The 8,098-nt window shown below is 36.6% G+C and overlaps 2 pseudogenes; both read right to left on the bottom strand.

Annotated features, from left to right (window-relative positions):
- Nucleotides 1–2,197: 2,197 nt before the first annotated feature.
- Nucleotides 2,198–2,662, bottom strand: LOC143558991 (SKP1-like protein 1A pseudogene; annotated as a pseudogene).
- A 1,191-nt stretch (nucleotides 2,663–3,853) lies between these two features.
- Nucleotides 3,854–6,770, bottom strand: LOC143558994 (SKP1-like protein 14 pseudogene; annotated as a pseudogene).
- Nucleotides 6,771–8,098: the final 1,328 nt, after the last annotated feature.

Below are 8,098 nucleotides of genomic sequence, written 5' to 3'. Positions count from 1 at the left end.
CCTTTGCCGTTAGGTTTCCCTAGTAGCCGGATTTTATTTGTTGGCCGTTCAAAAAGAAGTAATAACGGATCGTTGTATTTATTTATCAATTAATTAATTAACGCAATCTCAACATTTTTGGGTTGTAAAATAAATACTGCACTTTCCAGCCATCCATTCCCCTTTTTTAGGCCTTTTTATTTATTTGTTGTGGGCTTTCTAATTTAACTCTAGCCCAACTCGCACTTTTAAATCCAATCCAACTATACTTATTCTAAAGTCCATACCTCAAATTCTTAAAACTTGGTTTTATACTATTATTCTTTCTGCGTTTCAAGCCTACAAAATCAATGTCAATTTTACTTTTCCATTTTTGATTGTTTTGCTTGTTTCCTCTCCATGCAATATTAAACTATATAAAAATACCCTAGCTTGTCAATGACATAGCATTTGACAAGGGGTGTCGCATCATAATGATGTCATACGAGTTGTTCCGGAGTTGAGAAATTCATGAGCTGGTTGGATGAAACATATTTGATTAAGAAGAAAAGGGCTCGGCTGCTAATCCATAAAACAAGCAATCTGGTTGTTGAGGAGTCTGATTGGTAAAATATTTGGGACTAAAAATCTAAAACCCAAAATACCTATGTAGTTCATAATAACTATGTAACAATGTCGGCCGAAAAATTGTGTTTTTATTGTATTCCAACTCATTGAAAGAAATGAAACAGATCAAATGATTGTTCTAGAATGGCTATTCTCACAATTGCTCCTTGTGATGCAGCGGAACCATGGCAATTAGGAAAACAATTAATGGGTCTTAGCGTAACGCATTAAGTAACCTCTTTATCTTTCACTGTACATCTAATATTAACACACCTGAATAAGAGAAAAGATCGATAGAGAATTTATACATCCAAAAATACAATTGAACAAAAGATATTTAGGGAAAGGAGATAAAAAAAATCAATAAAAGATACAAATTAACAAATATTAACCAAATCAAATAAAAAGATATTTGGGAAATTTTTTTGGAATTAGGGTACCAGCTTCTAATTACGGATGTGTCTGAATTTTATCAGTCGGGTTTGATTATTGATTCCTATTTTATCTATGGATTTTCAACCAAGAAAACAATATTATTAGGGATGGCAAAAATCCCCGAATCCGACGGGGAAACCCGAAAACCGGCTTATTTCGGGTCGGGTCGGGTTTTGTTTTTTCGGTTTCGGGTCGGGTTTCGGAGATTGTTTCGGGGATTGTTTCGGGTTCGGGTTCGGGTTCGGGTTTGGGTACCCCCGCCCCGACCCGCCCCGATATAATATATATAAATATAAATAAAAATAATATATATATACATATATTAAAAACCTAAACCTAACAATCTCAAATCTAAACCTAACAATCGTGAATCGCCGTCCACTGTCTCAGTACCTAAACCACCAATCCACCGTGCACCACCAATCCACCACCAATCCACCGCCAATCCACCACCAGTGCACCAGTGCACCACCAATCGGCAGTCCGCAGCACCAGTGCACCACCAATCGGCAGTCCGCAGCACCAGTGCACCACTCAATCTGCAGCACCAGTGCACCACCAATCGGCAGTCCGCAGCACCATCAATCTGCAGCACCAGTGCGCCACCGCCATTCCGCCCCCGATTCACTCAATCGCCGTCTGCACCACCATCACCATCCACTCAATCGCCCCGTCTGCACCACCGGACCACCCTCCTCCTCCTCGTTCTCATCCTACCACTCTACCAGGCTACCACCTGTAATGTAAGATCCCTAATTCTCTTATCGGTTTCGGGTTTTCGGGTTTTCGGGTTCGGGGACGGGGCGGGTCGGGGGGGTACAAAAAACCAAACGGGGAATCCCCGAATTAAACCCGACGGGTAATGGGGCGGGTACGGGGATGGTTTTTGGTTTCGGGTTCGGGTTCGGGTTAAGCAAAACCCGCCCCAAACCCGCCCCGTTGCCATTCCTAAATATTATACGACACATATATGTTTGGATGAAATAAAGAGAATACCAAACTAATATCCTAATTATAAGTACCCAGATTTGAATAACGTACACCAATGCTAAATAAACATAATAATAATGATGAGAAAAAAAATAAATGCATGTCGATAACTAATAATAATAATAATAATAATAATAATAATAATAATAATAATAATAATAATAATAATAATAATAATGTGGATCTTTTACTCAAATGCCCACGCATTCTCCCGGCGAACCTCAGCTTCTTCCTGGGGGGTGAAGTCATTCTTGATGTTAAAAATCTGGCGAATCTCTTCAGGAGTCTTGTTCTTGATCATGTCAGCCGCCGTTTGACAGGTCAGGTCGAGTAAGCCTTTGATGTTGAGATAATTTGCAGCCAGAACTAGAGCAAAAATAGTCTCTTTATCATCTACTTCAACAAACTCTGAATCAAACGATTTGAGATCGTTTTCGTTGGCCGATGGTTCGACGTGCTTTTTACAGTACTCGATAACCATGGCCAGGATCTTGCTGCTGACGTTAGGGAGTGGGATACCGGAGCCGGCACAGTCATCTTCGATTATGTGTTTGATTGTTTGTGATTGCAACGCCACCGCCTCTTCAACCTCGAAGGTTTCTCCGTCTGAACTCTTCAACACGATGGTTTTTTGCGAAGACATGCTGCTTTGATTTGATGTTTGGCTTGTTTTTGGAGATTGTGAATGATAAACGAGAGATGGGTAGAAAGGGATGGCGGTGCTATATATGCCGGAAATAGCGGCTTACAGTTCGTATCCCTATTCAAGTGTAAATCAAATCTTTTTCACTTTTATCGCTTATTTGTTGTAACTAGGATTTATGACACGTGATTCGAAGAGAACCGTTAAATCGAACAAAATCACATAAATAAAAAAAGGTTAAACTATAAACACGTTGCAAGTCGGCGCGAAGTCAGTCTGTATCAAGTTACGATATCGAAACTAAACAAAAGAAATAAACCCTTCAATGCCAAAATACAACAAATTATATCATATGTAGAATAAAAAAAAACCGGCGCGTTACAGCTGCGAACCAACACAAATTCGGTTAGTATTAGAGGTACCAACACGAATTCGTAAACATAAATTAGTAAGCCAAAAAAAATATTTTAAAGGCGGGGTATCAAACGTTGAAACGCAGATATAAAACCATACGTCGATGGGATATTTTTATGAAAAAAATTTTGGTCATTGTAAAGACGGACTATAAAAAACATGAAAACAAAGCTTAAGGAAATCATTTAACCGGCAAATAAAATATGTAAAACCAGCACTCACCCAAGTTTAATGTTTAAAAATATAGTTTGTTAACTATGTTAATTAGTTTAAACAAAAAGTAAAATAAAGGAAATAAAAACCATCAATTTTATTTATTTTTATTTATAAAACTAGGATTTAGGATCCCACGTTTTGCGACGGGGGCGTTAAATCCGGAAAAAAAAACGTACGTAAAAATGTTAAACCATGAATACGCTGTGAGTCGACGCGAAGTCGGTCTTTATCAGGTTACGACATCGAAACTAAACAATAGAAATAAACCCGTCAATGCCAAAATAAAACAAATTATCATATGTTGAAATAAAAAAACGGCATGTTACATTTGCGAACTAACACATAATTCGGTTAGTATCAGCGGTACCAACATAAAGCCAAAAATAATAATTTAAAAGTGAGGTATCAAACACTGAAACGCAGATATAAAATCATACGATGATGAGATATTTTTAAATCTTGAAAAAAGTTTCAGTCATAATGATTAAGTACCCAATTTGAATAACTTCGATGCTAAATAAACATAATGATTAATAATGAAATATAATCAACTGATAATAATGTGGATCTTTACTCAAATGCCCATGCATTCTCCTCTCGAAGTGCAGCTTCTTACTCAGGGGTGAAGTCATTCTTGACGTTGAAAATCTGGCGAACCTCTTCAAGAGTCTTGTCCTTGATCATGTCAGCCGCCGTTTGAGAGGTCAGGTCGAGTATATAACATCTCGGATTTTTCAAACCCGTATTCGTTTGCGTTTAACCCAACCCGGAACATTTTAAATCTTTATAGTTAATCAAAATCAAGTGTTTATAAGTAACTAAGAATTTAATTTTCATTTTATACCCTTAGAACTTTGCAAAATGTTTATTCTTTGATTTAACTTAAAACAATAAACTAGAATAGCAATTTTAGGAAGTTTAGGGACTTAACTTGTCAAAAATTAAACTTTCCCTCTTGGAACCCGGAGCACCACGCGGTGGGAGACCCCCTAGGTGGCCGCACGCTGCCATGGGGTGTCTACACAGTTCGTGTATGTTGATTTCATTTCCCAATTCGTTTTTTGCCCGAAATTGCTTATTTTAGGACATAATCGAGTGTTTTAAGCCCCAAGAAAACTAATATAATTAAAATACTTGTCCATATACTTAACCCCTTGTCCAAGAACGAAATATACTGGTTATTCTATTGATTTGATCATTAAAGGCCCATTCGGTTCTTAAACGAGTAAGTTACCATATTTAGTTCGATTTAGTGAATCTTATATAAACATATCATTATTTCCCTGCCACAGATCATCCCTAAACCCTAGAGAATCCTTCTCAGCCGTCACATCCTCTGTCCCTCCTCAAACTCTTTGGTTTTTGCTTATTTCGTTGAAGACATACTCCTAGACGTTTGACTTTGCATGCGTGTGAATCGTTGATTCGTCATATTTCCTTGTTCTTTCGCTTTTCAGGTACGTTGTAAACATAGGAATCATTCATACATATTTCCTAGTCAATAACCTTCAATCAATTTCAGTGGTTGAAGGGTGTTGGCTGGTCTATTCGCTTAAAACTCGTTAAAGGGTAAAACAGTCCACAAGTTTGACTTTACCTTTTCTCATGCTTCTGGTCGGATTCAATGTTTGGTCCAGAAGACTTTTATTCTCGTAACGAAATTTTAAGGCTACTAACAAAAACCCGACTTCCGAATCGCTGTTCGAATTCTAGTTAGTACTAGCTCGCTTAAACGTTTAATTCAACATAACTACAGTTCTACTCATCCGTTTGGATTGATTCCAGCGGCATTAAGTTCGTTTTTATTTATAGTATCATATCACAAAGTTTCAGGTTCTGATTAATTATCTTGTTTGATGCGTTAGTGGACGACTCGCTTAAACCTTACTCGTTTATTCGTAATTATATTAACTTGCCTTTAATCTAAGGTGATTTTTATCATTCCCCTCTTTTACTCAGTTTTCACAATGTTTTGGGAACATATGCGTATATTATACTATATATAAATATATATATCAAAAATAGCAAACGGGTAATTGTGTGTGATTAATCAAATATACTTGTTATGTGCTTACATGTCTTTGTATGCAACCGTTTTACATATCCTCTTGGAGATGGTTCTCATTATTGACCACCGCCCGATTCGCTTGGCAACAGTCTGATTATTATTACTTGCTCATGTTTGATTACCAACGCCCGATCCGCTTTGCAATAGTTTAATCGACAGCTTACTTGCTCATGGTTTGATTTCATTACCGCATTTATTACGTTTTGCTTATTTTTCTTATTTATTATATTAACATTATTTTTTGTGTCAAAAAAACTGGTGATAAACTCACTCAACATGTTTGTTGACAAAACTCCATTTTCTACGCATATCCAGGTTGCTTGTATTAAAGACTGAAGTTGGACACGTAGACAAGACCTTAGGATATAAACAAGAAGATATTATTTGAGTTTACATTCATGTACTTATATTGTTTGCTATACTTGGATATGGTGTGCATTCTTTTAATAAAATAATTAATTAGATATTGTCACATTTTATATATGATAGTATTTTCGAGCTGTGAGCAATCGGATCATGCCCTGGCATTTCTGCCTTATGTTGGGGTGTGACCGAGTAAGCCTTTGATGTCGAGATAATTTGCAGCCTAAATTAGATCAAGCAGAGTGATCACTTGATCATCTACTAGTTTAGCAACCTTTGAATCAATGGATTTGAGATCGTTTTCGTTTGCTAATGAATCCACATGCTTCTTACAGTACTCGATAACCATGGCCAGGATCTTGCCGGTGACGTTTGGGAGTGGGATGCTAGAGTCAGCACAGTCATCTTCGATCATGTGTTTGATTGTTTGTGATTACAACACCACTGCCTCTTCAACCTCGAAGGTTTCTCCGTCGGAACTCTTCAACACGACGGTCTTTTGCGATGACGACATTGTTGTTAAGACTTAAGACTTAGGGTTGTGAATTGAGAATGAGAAACGAGTGAAGGGGTAGAAGAGTTTATATAGGATGGGATGGCGGTGTTCCATTATCTTTTTCACTTTGCCCACTTAATATTTTAATTTGTTGCATCGGGGCCCATTGAGTTATTAGTTAATAACTCAAATATTGAAGTAGTTGCGTGTCCACGCAATGCAGCGGTGTATACATGCATACATGGCATCGAGCGCGTAACCGGTGATACTATTTCATTACGTGCGGGACTTCACAACAGTTTGCGTGTAATCCGGAAATAGTATGCTCGTAACGCATCATTGGAAGCTTAACCTGTGTTAAGCTTGCACGTCACTTAACGACTGTACGCACATAATTAGGTGTCTGTGAGCACATAGCGCTACATCAAATGCGTCTTGACCCGTAACTTGTTCTGCCTGACACTGTTCAAACCCGAAATCCGTTCTGACTTGACTCCTTTCGACTCTAACCCGTCCCGACCCAACCCTAACCAAATTAACATCTTTTTGTATCGACCCATTCCAACCTTAACATTTTAGACCCATGACCCGAACAGACGAACCCGATCGACCTGTTTGTCGATCTTTAACGGTTATCACTTATCACGTAACACATGAAGTTTTTAAAATGAAAAGGGTATAACAATACCATACTCAAATTAAAGAGAATAAAATACTCATCTTTATGGCATGATGTTATTAAAAAAATTTAACGTGTGAAAAAGTTATAAGTGTTTAAACATCGTGGGATAATTGGTTTAAAATAAGAGGTATATATATAACTATTATATCAATTAACAAAATTTGATTAAAGTTAAATGACCAAACTTGTAACTATTTTTGAATAAATTAAAATCAGCCATACACAATTTTGCTAAAAGACAAAATTGGTAAAAGACAAAACCACCCCTATAATGTATTAATCATATGTATTATAGTTTGTACTTATGGCAACAAGTTTAATACTTTTAAAAATTAAGAGGTCTCTTAGTTATACTTTAGATTAGATTTTAGATATAGGTATAGATACAAATATAGACTTTTATGTTAAATCAAGATTTATATATTTTATATTTAAAAGTTGCATATAAACCTTAAACTTTTATATTTTTTATATTATTGAGTAATTTACCGAAAAATGGACCCTTGAGTTATATATATTTTATTCATTATAAATTTTGTAATGTATGAATTTACAATGTTCGTCCTTATTTTAAACTTTAAATTGTGGCGTACTTATGTACTCCTTGCAATATAATAAATGTTCGTTTATTTGATTTGTTATATCAATTTTAAAAGGTTGTTATTTCACTCTTACAAAAGGTTATATTCAAGTCCCCAAATCCCTTGACTTGTTATAATTAATCTTTTTAAATTAACATGACTACATTTGTATCAGTGTAAAATACCCTCAATCTTACAAGAACCCTTAGCTATGTGTCTTATATTGGTTAACTATACCATCGTAATAAAGCTTAATCCTAGAAACTATCTACATCCAATGATATTAACCTAAGGAGGCACGGGCCCAAGTGTTGTGTGATTAGAGAGGAAGAGATAACTTCCGTCGCAGGCCACTGTTGTGCCTGAGGAAAAGTATTGGTTTGAAAGTTGGAGTGGATTCATATAGAAGAACGCGGCTAAGAAAGTGTTTGGGATGACGAGTGTGATCGTGAGAACAAGTGACCATGGAATGAGAAGGACGTGATGATGAAATACAAGGAGTGGGGTGGGGTAACGGGGGTGGTGGTGGAGTATGGAAGTGGTTGGCATAGATGGTGGAATAACCGTGAAGAATGGTACGGTATTAGTTGGAGGCATTTTTTAGAAGATAGTCTTATGAAAGAAA

Source organism: Bidens hawaiensis, unplaced genomic scaffold, assembly GCF_021521415.1.
Source record: "Bidens hawaiensis isolate Kalapana, Puna unplaced genomic scaffold, B.hawaiensis_p1.1 tig00019680_1, whole genome shotgun sequence".
NCBI classification, from domain to species: Eukaryota; Viridiplantae; Streptophyta; class Magnoliopsida; order Asterales; family Asteraceae; genus Bidens; species Bidens hawaiensis.
Note: the sequence above shows the minus strand (reverse complement) of the source record. Positions and strands in the feature narration are given on the sequence as shown.